The sequence below is a fragment of the Rhinolophus sinicus genome, chromosome 1 (assembly GCF_057876585.1).
Source record: "Rhinolophus sinicus isolate RSI-liver-muscle chromosome 1, RSI-T2T, whole genome shotgun sequence".
In the NCBI taxonomy this organism is placed as follows: Eukaryota; Metazoa; Chordata; class Mammalia; order Chiroptera; family Rhinolophidae; genus Rhinolophus; species Rhinolophus sinicus.
In genome coordinates, this window is record NC_142501.1 from 54,429,839 (window position 1) to 54,447,167 (window position 17,329).

A 17,329-nucleotide genomic window follows, 5' to 3' on the forward strand; every position below is an offset into this window, starting at 1 on the left:
CTTCCTTCCTTCCTTCCTTCCTTCCTTCCTTCCTTCCCTCTTTTCCTTCCATCTACCATTTATTGAGCACCTACTATGTGTATTTTACCATCTCAGAAGCTGGAGTGGAAATAGATGGCTAAGTCCAAGAGCTCTTGGCTTTGGAGAAGTGAGACGTGGGTTTAAGACTCAGCTTGGCTGCTCACCACTGGTGTGACCCTGATTACTTGAATTCTAATCTCATGTAGAAAATGGGGATGAAACTACCAACGCCCAGGAGGTGGTGAATACAGAGAACTTAGTGGAAGGCCAGCACAAAGCCCTCAGTAAATGGTTGCTAAGACCAGTGCCCACCTTCCGAGAGCTTAGTCTGGTGGGGGACATGACCATGACCAAATGTAGCCCTGCCTCAAGGGCTATGAAAATGTGCCTCTGCCTCCCCCCTCTCCCTTTTCCCCATTCCTCCTTCCTCTCTTCTCTACCTCCTTCCCCTGTTTCATCTTGAATATGAAGTAGAAATAGAAAAACACCAATTTGCTCCCACAGAGCCTCTGAGGGGCGGCAAAAGGCTCAGCTAGCTCAGGGCACTCCCTCTCACCTTCCTGAAGTTCAGAAGGCCCCACTCTTAACACTTCCAGGGAGCTGCCAGCTCTCCTGGGCCTGCCTCTTCCTTCTTCACTGGCCTGATGGCCCTAGATGTTCTTGCCCTGGCTGTCTGGCTCTGTGTGTCCTCCCTGGAACTGGCACACCGCTCTGGGTGCTGGGGTCACAGGGAGAGGAGAGTGTCTGGGAGAGACTCAGGTAATCAGAGATGGAAGAGATCTCAGTGCCCTCTGGGACTGGAGGAAGAGACAGGCTGGAGACCAGAGCCATTGCCGGGGTTGCGTTGCCCATTCCAGGCCTCCTGCTTCCCAGGCTAGACCTCTTACCCCACACAGTGGGTATTTCTGATTCACTTGGGCACAGGAACCTGTACCGCAGCCATGAGTCCATCCTGAAGCTGGGTCCCAGGCTGTGATGCTGGGGTAGGCTGGTGAGGTACTTCTGGGTGACCGGGTCACTGCACTGGTGTTTGTTTCCACTTCTGACATGTGCTGCCTCCTCTGCCATTCGGCACCCACTTGCGTGGCCTACTCTAGTCTCTCTGAACTGGTATCTGGATGACATGTGGTCAGACTCAGCACCCTGCCTTCCCCCCAGCTACCCCTGTGTACTCTGGGGGGGGGGGGCAGGCAATGGCATGTGGCCCCAGCCGGTGACAAAATAACAGCCGGCACGTCAGGTATGTTCTAAAGGCTTTACACAAATTAGCTCCCTTAATCCTTATGACAACTGCCATTTGAGGTAGATGCTTTAATTCTCATCAGCCTCGATTTACAGAGGAGAAAATGGAAGCTCAGAGGGGTTGAATGCCTGTCTAAGGTCATGCAATTTATCAGTGATGGATTCGAACCTAGATAGTCGGAGGACTTGCAGCCATGAGCCCTTCTTCTTACCTTAGCCCTGAGCCTGGTGACCCCTGCAAAGGGCAGTGGATAGGAAAGGAAGCTCCCTTCTTACCGTCCAGGTCGCAGTTCCACCTCCTAATTTTCTTTAAGTTGGAGGCCCAATTCTCCAAAGTGCCTCTGCTAACTTACACCTGCTGTTTCTTGCTGACTTCCGCTGACGTCTGTCAGCCCCTTTAGATATTGCTGACTCCCTGGCTTCAAGGCTGGCATTGCAGGGCTTTCCCTGGAGCCCGAGCACTGGACAGCCTTCCTTAGGGGTGGCCTGGCCTCTTGCACGCACGGAGAGCATGCTCCCTCGGGTTCTGGCTGGGGCTGGGATGTGGGTCCCGCCTGCTGCTTCCTCTCTGACCCAGCAGTCGCTCTTGGGTGCAGTCACAGAGATGTCTTTGACTGTCACAGCTCTGGCTGCCAAACAGGAAGAACAGCCAAGGCCCCAAACAAACAGCTCCATGGAAGAACCCGGCCTCACCCCCTCTCCTCCCGTCCCCTCCCCTCGCTCCACCCATGCCTCCCTCCACCCCTGCGTTGTGTCCTCGGGGGTCAACTGTCCAGGCTCCTGCCTTTCCACCCTCATGGAAGACCTGATAGAACCTTCTCCTGGCCTCGATACAGAGACTGGACCATCTAGAGGTTCAGGCCCCCCAGGGAGCCTGGCAGGGTTGGGAGAGGGAAGATGGAGGGTGGGTGAAATTTTGAGTCTCTGTGGGGATGTTGAGGTACATCCTGGGTATACCCCCAAACAAATCTGCTTGGGGCTTCCAGGGGGCGTGAGCTGGGGTGACCCCAGATGCAGTCCAGCATCTTATATCCCTCTGTGACTCTGGAGGCATGTCTTGGTTGGTCCTTACCTGCCAGGGACAGAAATCTCAATTTCTCTCTCTCCACCTCGAGTCTCCCCCCTTTGCCTCTGGTTCCTTGTCACTGGTGACAGGACGCGATCCTGATCGTTTAGGAGGCAGAAAAAAGGCAGAAGAGGGGCTAGCAGGAGGTAAGAAATGGGAGAGGTTTGGGCTGGGCTACCCAGAAGCCTCCTGAAACTGGTCCTCAAAGAAGCAAGGGAGACTCTTCTCATTTTCTCTGCTTCCTCCTGCCTTCCATTTCTCTCTCCACGTCACTGCCTCCCAACCTCTGATCTATTTCCCTCTCATTCTCATTCACCTCTGCTCTCTTGCCTCCCTGCCTATCTGTCCCTTTCAGTGTCCTGCCCACTCAGAGGCCTGGCCCAGGGTTCCTCTCTCTTAGCCCTGGGGCAGAGAGGTGTCTGAGAAGGCTCCTGCAGCCCGAATGCGTGCCCTTATGGGAATGGCATCCCTGTGTCACAGTTTCAGTATCTCTTCTGTGCCATGCTCCCCATTTGGCCCAAAGCCTGGCCTGTGGAGCTGGCAGGCCTGGGATAACGTAGGCTAGTAATGCATAGTTGTTGGATGAATGTTCCAGTGAGCACATCCCATCCTGGCTATGGCTCTGGGGAAGGACGTGACTCTTGAGGAGACAGGCAGGGACTCTCTGGGCAAGAGAGAATCTAGTCTCACTCCAGGGCATGTTGGGAAGGCCAAGCCACTCCTCCAGGAAGCCTTCCCAGATGAGCCTGCTCAGGTTCCTGTTCATCTCTCCTCTTCTCTCCTAAATGCATGTCCCCTGGGTTAGGGTCCCCTCCCTGATGAAGCTAGAAACTCTGGCCTCCTTTCTTTGGACCGTCCCTCAGGAGCAGGCCTGTCCTGAGGCTGCAGGAGGGAGGCCACGCCGAGGAGCTAAGTTCTGCAAATGGGAAAGCCTAGGCCATGGATTGAGGACCTTTGATCAGCCTGTAGCTGTGTGAAAAGAATTTCTCAGAGCTCCAGAGTTGGGGGTTGGGGAGCTGAAAGTAGATTTGGGATGGGCAAGGGCCAAGAAGGATGGAGAAATGAAAACAGCCTCTATTAAGCCTCCTCCACATGCCAGAGAGGCTATGGAGACATGGGAGAGGCACTGACTCAGGGGAGGGTGTCTAGGATGCCGTCCCAGTGGGGTCAGTGAGCAGAGGCTTAAAGGAAGAGGAAGCATTGACCAGGAGGGGAGGGGAAGGGTGCTTCGGGCTAAGATAGCAGTAAGACTGGGGGTGCGAAACTGTTTGTGTGGGATGGTGATGACATGACAGCCAGTATTACTGGAGTGTTAGAAGTGCCACAGAGCTCAGAGGCGCAGTGACCGCTTTGGGGCCCCAGGGAGGCCGCCGTCAAGGCGTTTCACTACTTTGCATGAAGCCCTTCGGTGGCTCCCCGTGGAATATGGGATCGTCTAGAAGATTCCTTGGAACATCAAACAAGATCCTTTGGACCTGGTGCCCTTCTTCTTCCGTGTCTCATTTCTTCCATACCCTCCTTCTCTCCACATCCCCTGCCAATTTCCACCCCCACCAACCTGGCCCTGTTTCCCCGAACCTGCTGAGTGATGCCCTGGGTCTGTGTTGGACAGCGCAGGCGTGGAATATTTTCATTGTCATGTGCACTTCTGCTGGACAGTGCCGATCTGCAAGGAAGGCATCTGAGACGGGCCAGGAGGCTGCAGATGCCTGGGGACTGTGAAGTGGTTCAGGATAGACTAGGGAGGCAGCAGGGGGCCGTGGCAGGTCTGGACCTGGAGACGGGAGACCTGGTTTCAGGTCTGGGCTGTGCCACTCCCCAGCTGTGTGGTTTGGGGCCAAATGCTAGGCCTCTCTGGGCCTCAATGGTTTGTAAAATTAGGTTTTACAAGTTACCTGATGATTGCTGTTTCCCCCCCCCCCCCCAGTTTAGTTTATTAAATATTCCTCAAACTGTTGTCAACCCCTTTGCTATGCCAGGTACTTGGTGAACCAAGGCCCTTGACCAAGCAGTGTGCCGGGGAAGTCCAGCAGGTGTTGGTATTCTATAATGAGGGCAGGCAGGCCTCTGGGGCCAGGGAGAGGCAAGCACAGGCTAATTACACTTTCCTGCCTTCATAGCACTTAGCTCAATTTGTAATTATTTGTTGTTGGTTGTTTACTTGTGCCTGCCTCCCCTGGGAAGCTCTGTGAGTGCAGGGAGTATGTGGTGTTTTTGTTGCCTCAGTGTCCCAGCGCCTGGCCCAGCGCCTGGCACGTAGTAGGTGCTTGATGACCATTTCCATCTGGAGTGAGTTAAGGGCCATGCTTCTGCACAGGGCACTTGTTATACTGTGTGGTGATGCCTGATACAACATGAAGAGCTTTGGATGCTGTAGGTGGACAGACCCCAGGCGGGTTGGAGGAAAGTAAGGATGGGGAAACACTCCCACCTCTGGAAGGAGCCTCTGGCAAGGACCTGGCTGTCTCCTTGCCAGGCTGAGCTGGGCTGACAGGGATGGGTGACATTGGGTCGTCGGTCTAGGGTGTCACACACACCACCACTGGTCAACTCCCGGAGGCCTGGTATCCCACTCCTTCAGTTCCCGCTCATCATTGGGTGGGAACTCTGATGACCTCCTGCCATGGCCAAATGCCTTAGGTAGGCGAGAAGATCAATGGTCCTTCCTGCAAAATGAAGAGGCCTCCCCAAGCTCCAGAGCCCCATTAGGCCTAGGGTTTGGTCAGGTATGCATTTGGGGTAGGGCGGGGACCAAGCCATAACCCCCCCAGGCTCCTCTCCTTTGATGTACAACCCATAGAGAGAGCACATGGAGGTGGGTTTCCCTGGTCCAGATGTGGGGTAGGTCCAGCTTACCTGGGGAACCCCAGCCTGTGCCTGGCTGTGTGCATGCTGGGTTCATGCCAGTGGTATTTTGGCCTGGTTGCCTGGCCTGCTTCTGGGTGGAGAAGAGTAGGAAGAATTGCATAAAGGGAAACTGGTGGAAGGGCCCGGCTTCCTCTGTTGCTCACTGCCTTCCAAGCAGGATCAGGGGGCAACACAGGCCCCTGGGTCCCCTGCGAAACACCACATCTTCTCCTCTGCTTCTTCCGTCAGGAGGAAATGCCAGGTCCCAGCAATAGGGGTTTTGGTGGCCTCCCGCCACTTTCTGTTCCACCCACCGTGTCTGGCTGTTCAATCCATGAGGAAGGCTCCTTCCAATAACTCTCCTTTTCCAGCCCTGAAACAAACACTCAGAGTTTCTCCTTCCTCCCACACACCCACCCCCGGTCTGCCTCTGAGCCTTCCGTGTGCCGCTCTGCCCACTCTGCCTGCTCCCTCCCTTCAGCAAGTGTTCCCAAATAGCGCCCCCTCACTTGTCTCTTGAGGGGGAGAGCTCTTAAAAGCAGCCTCCATGATGGCTGGGACTTTGTTCTGATTACTGCTCTATCGCCACTGGCACATAGTAGGCGCACAAGAAATAGTTGTTGAATTTAGCACCGTGTGCCCTCTGTTTTTTAGCCCTTGTGTCTGTGGCTCTCTTAGGCAGGATCTCTTCCCTCCACCATCCTCCCCCTACTAGATGGGTCAGGGTACCTTGTTTCCCCTCCTCTAAGTCCTCCCAGGACTGGAATCCTGGTCACTGGAGAAATCGGCCAATCTTGCCTCTCCTGGCATTTGTACCTTCTTTCAGGAGATGCTTTCTTCATCTCTCTTGGGTGTCTGATCCTGGGTACTGAGCAGTGGAACAAATACAAGGATGAGTGAGGGGGGTGGGTGATGACTGGGTGTTCTCCCCACATTCCAGGTCCCCTCTGCCTCCCAGTCCAGTGTTTTCTGAATTCTGGGATCTCTTTCCATCCAGCCTCTGCCCCCAGGCCAGCTGCCCCTTGCTCCAGCCTCCTCATCCTTCCAGTCCTGGCACTGCACACAGCTGTTTAGGAAGTGTCCCCTCCCTGGGGCTGCTTTCAGAGAGGAACAAGGAAAGCTGGGGTGGCTGACAAAGGCAGGACAGGGGAGTGGTGGTGCGTCTGGAGAGTCTTATTTGTAAGCCCAAACCGCTCCCCTGAGCTTCAGCTACTGCCTTTATCTACCCTGATAATAGACCGAAACCATATTCTGCTCCCTGTTAAGCGATCAGTGCCCGGCCTCTGTGAGCCTGCCAGGATGGCAGCAGCCCAGGGTGGCGCTGGGCATGGCGCCATGCCCAGCGCCAGCTGACAGGCCGGCCAGCCTGGGAAGCCACAGCCAGGCGAGTAGCCACCAGCCTGCAGACTATGCCCCACACAGGGATGTCCCACTCATCAGGGGTCCTCAGTGCCCGTACAGGGCACACAGGAGGCTCTCAGGATGGATCTTGAGAACCGAAGCTTGAGCTATGGCGGCAATGGGTTGTTCATCTTTGTATCCCTAGCACCGAGCATGGTGTCCAGCGCACAGTAGGAGCTCGGTGGTGGAACTTTATGCACTCAGCACCCATTTATGAGGATCTACCCTAAGCAGGGAGCTGTGTTTTCTCCCTCCACATCCTTCTAGCTCCTTCCTCCAGCATGTGTCGGGGATCTCCTGATGTAGCAAGATGTGGGGAGCCTCCAAGGCGGCCATCTGTGAAAGACCAATCGGAGGCCAGCCCTGCCCACTGTGTCTTAGGGACAAAAGGAGGAGGAAGTCCTTCCATGTGTCTCCATAACCCAAATTAGTACCCAGGCTTACAAATGTGCTCACACAGGTGACCCGATTTCATCTCCCTAACGCTGCTCAGCAGGCCAGGCACCCTGCACCTCCATTTTGCAGAGGTGTGGGATTTACACCTGGATCTTCTGCCTCCAAACACAGCCCCCAGCCCAGGCTCCCTCATGGCGATTAGACTCTTAGTCCATAGTTAAGCTCTGAGATTCTGGGAGAAGATGGGAGAAGCTAGGGACTGGGAGATGGGAGAATAGCTGGGGTGGGGCTGGGTCAGGGCGGGGTAGTGATGGTGGGTGAGGGAGGAGTAGAGGGAGCAGGTGCAGGGCTGGGCCAATGGGGAGGCAGCAGGCTCAGGACAGAGGCCCTGGCCTGGGCTTTGCATGGAGCAGGACCGGCCAGTGAAACTCTGACAACCTCAGCTCCTCTCTGAGGTACCATTGTTGCCTCCTGAGTGGGCAAACAGCACTGGGTGCGATGGGGCACTAATGAGTGTTTTCCAGAGGGTGATTCCTCTACGTAGGGTTTATCTTCCAGGTCATCACTGTGCAGCCTGCACTTAGCAGGGTAATAGCAGCCTGCACCGGGGCCCTGCAAACACGTGGCAGCAGATGAGGGAGAGGAAGGCAGGAGTGAGCAGGAGCAGCACGCCCCGGCCCCACCCTGCTTCCTTATCCCAGGTCACTGCAGATGTTATGCCCATAGCGGTGTGGATAGACCCCTCATGCCAGGGCCTCACTGCTGCCCAGACCCAGGGACCCTCACAGATACCCATACCCGCTACCCGTCCTTACATCAACCATCAGCCCCTGCCCAAGCCCACAGGTACCTCCTCTGCAGTCCCCACAGGTACCCACCTTTCTCCCGCTGCATGGGGCTCCTCCTCTATCCTCAGGAAGCTGAAAAGAGAAAGGCACTGCTGCTCATCCAGGACACTCCCCACACCCCCAGTATGAGGCACAGAGTTCCGGGTTCAGACGGCTTTCTGAATCCCCATGGGCACCAGCGAGGTAGGAGTTGTTTCTAGATTACAGTTGAAGATGCGGGGACTCTGGGAGGTTAAATGACTTGTATAAGGTCATCCAGTGTGGGAAGCAGAATAATGGACACCCCAAAATGTCCATATCCTAATCCCCAGAACCTGGGACTATGTTACCTTATATGGCAAAAGGGACTTTGCTGATGTAATTAAGTTAAGGATCTTGAGATGGGGAGGTGATCCTGGGTGATCTGGGTGGGCCCAGTGTTCTCACCGGGGTCCTTTAAACATAGAAGAGGGAGGTACAAGTGTGATGCGATGTGAGAAAGTCTTGATTGGCTATTGCTGGCTTTGAAGATGGAAGGGGAGCCAAGGAAGGCGGTGGCTTCTAGAAGTTGGAAAGGTGGGAAAGTGATCTTCCTCTAGTATCTACAGAAGGAGCACAGCCCTGTTGGCACCTTGATTTTAGCCCATTCAGACTCATTTTGGCCTTTTGATCTCTAAATTGTAAGATAATGAAATTGTGTGGGTGTGTGTGTGTTTTATTAAAGTTTATTGGGGTGACAACTGTTAGTAAAGTTACATAGATTTCAGGTGTACAATCCTGTGATACATCATCTATATCTCACATTGTGTGTTTACCACCCAGAGTCAGTTCTCCTTCCATCGCCATATATTTGACCCCGTCTACCCTCTTCTAGAATCCCCCTTCCCCTTCCCTTCTGGTAACCACTAAACTGTTGTCTGTGTCTATGAGTTTTTGTTTCTTCATTTGTTTGTCTTGTTCTTTTGTTTTCAGTTTTATATCCCATATATCAATGAAATCATACGGTTCTTGACATTTTTTGTCTGATTTATTTCACTCAGCATAATCATCTCAAGATCCACCCATGTTGTTGCAAATCCACCCATGTTCATCTTTCCTTATGGTAGAATAGTATTCCATTGTGTATAGATACCACAACTTCTTTATCCATTCATCTATCAAAGGATACTTTGGCTGTTTCCATGTCTTGGCCACCGTAAATAATGCTGCAATGAACATTGGAGCACATATATCTTTACGGATAAATGTTTTCAGATTTTTTGGTAGATACCCAGGAGACAGATTGCTGGGTCATATGGAATTCTATTCTTAAATTTTTGAGGAAAAATTGTATTGTTTTAAACCACTAAGTTCATGGTGATTTGTTACAGGAGCAGCAGGAAAGTAATACACCCAGCTACACGCAGAGCGAGGGTCTGAACCCGGGACTCAGCCTCCAGTCTGCTCCCTCCTACCTTACCCGTCTGATGACTCCTCTGTCCACCACTCTAGGCTGTCTCTCTTCCCGCCCCCCCTTTCCCACGTTTTCTGACGTGACAGTTGGGCCCCATAGCTTGACACAGGAAAGCCTATTAATGAGGAGGATGGGACAGAAGATTCAAAACTGGGACAGAGGCTAGATTTCAGGTGCTCTCTTTGTATGATCCCAGCCTTCCCTTTCTGTCTCTCCCCTACTGGGTTCTTAGAAACATGCCTACAGCAGCCCATTTCTTTGGGAGGTCAAGGGAGGCAAGGCATGTGCTAGCCATTAGGGCTGGGGATTTGGAGGAGGCTACAGAGTTAAAACTGACACGGTCTCTACCCTTAGGGCACATGCAGCCTGCCTGCTTCTGCACTTTGCAGATTTCTTCTTCCTGGGTGCTGGTCCTCTGAAGCAGGAAGTGGGTGAAATGGGCGGGCATGTCTGAGAGCCTCTCCACTCTGGGGCCCCTGGTGGTCTGTGTGTCTGTCTCTCTCAGGGTGGGGGAGATATCTGCGTGTCTGGTGACCTGGTGTGTGTGTGTGGTATCTCAGATCCTGTGGGCCTTTCAGGGCAGTGTCTGTTCAGCCTGTGCGTGCGAGTGTGTGCACTGTGAGCATACAAGTGTGTGAGTCTGTCTGCTCACAGCCTGAGTATATAAGGGTGTGAACACCTGTCTCTTGTGCCCTGTGTGTGTGAATGTGTGGGTGTGTCTAGTCCCACCTGTGTGAGTGCCCACATGTGTGTGAGTGCCCACTCATACTGCTGTGTGCGTGTGAGTGTGCAAGTGGCTCCTCATCCTCCTGTACGTGTGGACATGTGAGCGTGTGAGCGTGTCTACTCACATGCCTGTGAGTGAAAAAGTGAATCTGCCTACTCACCCCCGAATGTGAATGTGTGTGAACATGGCGTGTGTGAGCATATCTGCTCCTCCCCTGTGTGTGAACAAGTGAGCATTGCATGTGCAATCGTGCCCACTCACGTCTCGTGTGTGACTGTGTTTGTGTGCGGCTGTGTGTTTACTCACACCCATGTGAGTACGTGAGTGTCTACTCACACTTCCGTTTGTGAGTGTGTGAATGTGTGTGTGTCTACTTTCTCCTGTGTGTATGTGTGACTGTGTGAGTGTGCAAATGTGTGTGCTCCTCCAGCCCCACGTAGGGGAGCGGTGGCTCCCTGCGCACAGCCAGCATTGCCTCACCCCTGTGACACAGCCACTAATGACTGTTTGCCATTGTCTGTGTGGCGGTGGCATCACCTGCACTAATGACAGTCTCCCCTGCCTAATGACCTGGCTTCTGCCCCATCATTTAGGAGCCACAGGAGCACTCTGGGCCTGTGGCCAGAGAGATGTTGACAAGCTCAACACGTTTCCCACTGGGGTGCCAGTGGAGGTGGGGAGAAGCGTAAATCCCATCCTCCCCCGAAGCCCTCTGGGTGCCCTGTGTGGGCTGGAAATTTCAGCTGGCTGATGGCCTTTCAGGGTAGGAGCCCTGGGTCTGGGTCCTGCTCTCTGTCTCTGGTGGGGCTGGACAGCTGCTGCCTAGGCCTGCTCTGGTTTGGGGCCACCCCTGGAGGGGGCGCGAGGGCATTTGGGGCAGCCCAGTTCACAGGGTCCAGGACAAGCCACCCTTGGCTGAGTCCCACCATTGAAGCCTCATTCGCTGACCCCACCAACATGTCTTTTATGATTGAAGTGAAGTTAAAATAGCCTCTGGAGCCAGAAGGAATTGCTGAGGAGGGACTGCTGGCCCCTTTCTGTGAGTCCACAGCAATGCGTTAATACTCTCTCACAGCTTTGAGTCGACTCCATCCTGCAAGTGTTTCCCACTTGCAGACCTGCCTCTTCCTACTGTAAGTTTATCTAGATAAGCAGATAAGCTTAGTACTCTACCTGGTTCAGTAGGGACTCACTGAAGGTTTCCTGGGTGAATGAATACACCCCCCAGAACTAGCTATGTGACCTTGAAGTGACTGGCAGTGTCCTATGCAAAGTGAGGATGCACCAATCCCTGCTTCAGGATGATTTACATATATTCACTCCAGTCTTTACCGCCCTCTTCAAATGTTCTTATCGTGAGCATTTCACAGATAGGGTAACCAAGGACCAGGGCAATTAAGTAAGTCCACACAATTAATAAGAGCTAGAGCTGAGATTCAACCTCAGGTCCATCTCTCCAGGGTCTGAAGAGAAGGCTGGGTAGGTCGGTGGAGACACAGCATTGGCGCTCAGTCTGGTTTCAGAGGCCAGGAATAGGGAACTTGGTCTCGGGAGGGTTTGCAGTGTGCCAAAGGGAGAAGCTTCCCTTGAGGAGAAATTGACCTCTTCCAGGTACTCCCCAGAGATTCCTGCCCCGTGCTACCTTATCTAGGGCCTCCCTGGCAGTCAAAGCAAGAACTAGAACATGAGGAGAAACTGCTCATTGTCGGGAGTTTCTTCAGTGAGATTGCTTGATTATCAAGAGGACAAAAAATGGCAGGAAGAGAGATGTGACTTAGATTTCAGAGCCTTCCTTGGTGTTCCTTAAAGGCAGGGACTACTCCTCCAGCAAATGGGTTTAATTAACACTGCAAACTCTCACAACGAGCAATGACCATGGAAGATGTGGCTTTATGAGAACATTTGTAAAGCAACACATAAACAAGGACACAGAAATATAGGGAAAACTCCGGATCTAAGTGTTGAGGGGACGCGGGATAAGTGGCGCTGTGAGCTGGGTGAGGTTGGCCAGAGAAGGCTTCCCGGCACAGTCGGGTGTGGACCAGATTGAAGAGGGACAGGCTTTCCTTGGGGTGGAGTAATGCAGGGGAGCAGCAGACACCTAGCACCCCAGCGGCAGCATTTCTGAGCCGTCTCCCAGAGCCCTGGCTCAGTGACCTGGTATCCTGGGAATTTGCCCTGCTTCCTGGGTGGGGATTGTCCAACCACACGCCTGCCTAGCCCTCTTGGTGCCACTTGGAAGTGACATGGAAATGTGGTGAAGCCTTGGGCTAGGGTCTCCTCTCCAATGAGTTTGACCCAGTTTGGCCTATGGCCCATCCAGGCATCTGCTCTGTGGGGTGTCTTGGGAAAGAGATGAGGAAGGAGTGGAGATGGAGAGTCTTAGCAACGGAGGGGAATGACAATAAGGTCTGCTGCCTCCTCTCAGTGTATCAGTAGTGCCAAGGGAGGATGGCAGGCCCACAGTCCTGTGCTTGGTTACTTTGGGGCTGGGGCTGGGCCCAGGACAGTGGCAAGAAACGTCGTATTCACAGAGCTGCTGCACAGGTTGTGCCCTGGGTCTACCTTCGCCTTCACAGAGAGGACCTGGAGGGGCAGGAGTCGGGAGGGGAGGACAGAGCGTATGTGAGTGTGGTGGTGAAGGGGTAGACCCAGGATTTGAGAAAGAGGCCCTCCCCAGGTTTTCAAGGTGCTCCCTGGAGGGTGGGAGAGACGGGTGCATCCCAGGCCACCGTCCAAGGTGGGAGCAGCAGACCCAGCCTGGGGACTAGGTGGTGGTTGGAGAGGGACAGGGGCTGATACCGGGTGGCTTCCTATAGGAGGGGTGGGCCGTGAAGCAAGCTGAGAAGCAGGAAGGGGTCGAGGTGGGTGGGGGGCTCCATGGTGGGGAGGAAGAGGACTGTGTAAGGAGGCTGGCTGAGGTGAGAGTGAGATGGGGAGCAGAAAGAGCACCCCAGGGACGAGCTCTATGTCCAAGCTGAGGGCTTCGCCTCTGAGTCAGGAGGCAAATGGAGCCACTGTGGTCCGGCAGGGCGTCTGACTGAGCCCCCAGACGCAGATGCCTCTTCATCCCTGGGAGCACAAGGGCCGAGGCCCGGGGTTCCCGCCACACCTCCCGTGCTGCGTTCCCGGAGCGGCACGCTGTCCAACCAGGGCTGAGTGGTGGGCTCTTTAGCCCCCAGCGGTGGATTTTGTGCTGGGAGAGGGGAGCGCCTGGGGAGGGCATCCTGGGACGGGCTGGGAAAGGAGGGGTTAAGGAGCATGACGTGGGAGAAACTTGGGACTGGAGTTGACTCCTGGTCTGTTCTCACCTACAGGGACGCCCTGAAACTGGCACAGAGGCATTTATTTGGGGATTCATGGTCACTTTATGACTGGCATTTAGATGCGTGTCTGCAGCAGCCTCAGGAATGACAGTATTTGGCCATTCATCTCCCGCCCAGCAAACTCTCTGTGCTTTGAAACAGCAGCATCATTCAGGGCCAGTAGTTTGGAGCAGAAAGACACTGAAAGAGATGCGAAAGGAGAGACTGACCCTTGGGAAAGAAGAGGGACCCTCTCCTCCTCTCACCCACTGTCCTTTGGGGAGGGGTGGGCCGTGGGAGGAAGGCTGTTGGGCAGCATGAAGGGGTCTGGGAGGAGGAGCCGAGACAGGGGGTCACTTGCCAAAGGCCACACATCAAGGCCAGAGGGACCTCGAGTCTGAGCCCTGTGAGGTCGGCTCCGTTGTTGGTCCTCACATCTTGTCCTCGGGCTCTGTGCCCAGACGTCACTGTCAGCACCTAGTCTCTGAGCCAGCGCCTGGCAAACACAGCATGAGATCATGGGGTGGGGTAAGTTGGCGGTCCCCGATCTCCGCTGGAGCCTCGGCAGGTGCACAGTGTGGAGCCCTGGGCCTGGCGCCTCTGTAATCTTCCTCCTGGCCCTAGCCCCTTCCAGGAAGGCGGCTCTTCCAACCAGCCAGCGTGGTCTCATCCACCTCAGGCCCCAGCCTTCAACGAAGGTGGAACCCTGGCTCATGCCATGGCACAAAGGCTTGAGATTAGACTTCGAGAAGGCCTTTCTACTCAAGCGATGGGGTGGTGGGATAAGGGAAGGGGGAGTTAAAGTTAAGGTCACGTGTTAATAATATGTGTAGCATTCCTCACTGAGGGCTTAGTCAATGTTCTATGCTAAGTGCTTTGTAAGCAGTTCTCTTGTAATCTTCACCATGACCTTGTGGAACGTGGAAACTCAGGCTAAGGTTTCACCGCCAGTAAGCAGAGGAGCTGGTACGCTTGCATCCAGGTCTCCAGCTCTGGAATAAATCTTGAGGTTCAGTAAGGTGGGCCACTGGGGGACCATGAGGGCGTCCAAGTGCTCTCTCATTCCTTCATTTAGCGTTCTGGGGTGAACACGACAGGGTTAGTCAGGGCAAGAGTTGGAGGTCAAACAGGCAGGAATGATAAGAGTTGAGTTCATGTTCCAGAGGGTGGAGGTCAGCCACACAGAAGTGGGTGGGCCTGTTCCCGTTTGGTACATCTTGAGTCACAAAGGAAGCAAATGCATCAGAACTACAGCAAAAGGGAGCTAGGTGAGATGGAAAGATCTTCAGATTTCCAGGGCTGCATGTCATGTCACGTGACGCATATGTTCTCTGGAGAGGGAGAGCAGTATGAAGGGCTCAGTCTGGAGGTGGGGAGGTGAACGATCTGATTTGGGGGTCTTTGTGCAGGTGTGTGTGTGTGTGTGTGTGTCCGCGCACATGCATGCACATATATGTACATGCATATGTGTGTCCACAGTCTTTCGTGATGTCCTTTCTGCCCCCACCTGGCTCTGACCCCTCCAGCAAATCTGTGTTGCACCCTAGGCACCCAAGGAAGGATGTCTCTTTTGCTCATGGTCTGGAATGTTCTTTCTGTTTGGGTGCAGTGCTGTCTTGATTGGGGACCATTCTTGTGCCCCAAATGTTCTCTCATTTGGGAGGCCACTTATTCTAGTCCTGACATCCCCGCCCTTACTCCCAGGAGGTTTCCTCTGCCCCTTCTTTAAGGACCCCCATTCTCTTCCCCTTTTCTGAAGATGTACTGGGTCTAGGATTTTAGCTAGTGGTGGGCATAACCTATTCCTTCCCCGTGAGCCCACAATTCCCCCTCGATTCATTCACGCCTGTGCTCCAGCTTCCACAGGACTGGACCCAATGTAGCGAGTCCCCACATGCTTGTAGCACAGATGCGTGGAGAAGAGGGATGCATGGACAACTCCCAGTGTGTAACTGGGGCCAGCCCTCCAGTGTGCCCTGGCAGGTGTGCTCTGTCAGGTACTGGATGCTGGACCCTGTCGGCTCTTGGTGTGCAAATCTGTGTCCTATGTCTGTGGGTCTGGGGTCAGACCCTGTGTTTCAAGAGCCGGTGGCACCGCACAGTCAGAATCCTAGGATGTCAGGGGCGGGTGGGACTCCAGAGACCATCACTTATAGACAAGGAACCCCCCCAGAGAGGAGATACCTTTGCCCAAGATCGCACAGTATTTTGGGGGACACTGTGAGTCTCCCGACCCCCATGCCACAGCCCTCTCCACCATGTCACATTGCCTCCCCATGTCCCATTGACAAGGGGCTCTCTCCCTCTCTTTTTTTCTCATCTCTGTACTTTTCTTACACTTTCCCCCTCTCAAGTTCGCCAATCCAGACCCTGCCATACCTCAGTGCCTAGCCTGGCCCTCCTCCACTTTGGAACCTACCTGATTTCTCTCCCCTACCTTCTTTTGTACCATTAACAGCATGACCTGCTAATTCCCATTCCCTAATTGTCTGTAACACAAATTAATGCTTTATTATTTGATGCTCTAATGACCTGAGTTCTAACCAGGCTCAATTGCTTCCTGATGGCTGCGTGACCTTGGGCTAGTTACTTAACATTCTTAATCCTCTGTTTTCTCATCTGTAAAATGGGGCAGGTGTTCGAGCCCGAGTGAACAGCAGAAGCTAAGCTCAGAGGGCTGTATTTGGAGAATGGCAAGATTGAAATCTGAGGTGTGGTGGGTGTGGGTGGGGGTGACAGCGGAAAGGCAGGCAGGGGCCAGATTGTGCAGAGCCTCAGCTGGGAGAGGTTATGTTACTGGCAGTGGGGAGCGCTCAAGGCATTTTCGGAAGAGCAGTAACGACCCCCACCTAGAGTGACGACCCCCACCTAGGGGTGGCCATGACATGAGGTAGAAAAGGCATGGCTTTGGAGCTAGCAGATCTGGATTTGCATTTTAGCTCTGCCACTGGTTAGTTGTGTAATGCTGCACAGATTTCTAGATCTCTCTGAACTTCTTTCAATCTGTAAAATAGAGCTTATAAGTATCCTATAGACTTAGGGGAAGGATGAAATGAGAAAACATCTATAAATTGCTTAGCTTGGAGTCTTGTACTTAGTAAGTGTTTAACGAGGGGCAGCCATTATTACTGCGTTGCTATTGTCATTCAAGAGTACATGTCTACCAGCTTCCTACCTTGGCTTTGTCTCTGGATCTGTCTGGGCCTTGAGTGACAGGCTCATTCCTCACTTTCCAGCTTGGTGACTTTCCAAGGGCAGGGCCCACATGCATCTTCTCCCTGTTCTAGCTATTCCAGGAAGTGAAGGAGCTGGGAAAGCTGTCGAGAAGAGGGTGATGTCACCCTTTGGGGCCTCTGGGTGGCTCTGCAGACCTGCAGGCAGGCAGTGGGAGGGTGTCTAGGCCCTCTTGGCCAACCGCGGATCTTACAGTGTCTGAAGATATTAAGGTATGCAGGGAGCGCTGTGTCACAAGGTGTGCCCCCAACTTCCTAGCTGGGCTGTCAAGCCACCTCTCCCAGGGAGAGTCCTTGGGAGCTCAGGTACTGCTGTGGGCCTGCTGCACTTGTGAACCCATGCAGAGGGGCAGGTGCAGTTCCCAGAGAGGGCACATGGGGGTGAGGGCTCAGGGGAAACTGAGCTCCAGCCGCCCCACCCCTCACTGAGTGTTTCCTTGGCCCACCCAGGTGGATGGGGAGCCAGACACACCCTCAGTGAAATAGTTAGAGAGTCGAATCATTACTAGACAGTATTTATAAAACGCCTGCTAGGAGCTGAGCAGTATGTCGGGTGATGGGTAATCATGTGGCGAAGATTGACTGGGTCCTGCCCGCATAGAGGGGACTCAGACAGGCATTTGGAGGGGGAAGCACAGGGGGTTATGGGAGCTCTGAAGGCTGCATTTTACCCCCCTGTGTGGGGGCCTGCAGGACAAGAAAGCAGTTGTGTGGTTGGAAGGCATTGGGTGTGTGTGGGGGGAGTGGGCATAGATAAGGCCAGAAAAGTTCAAACGGGTGTTGAATGCCACACTGAGGAGTGTGCACTATG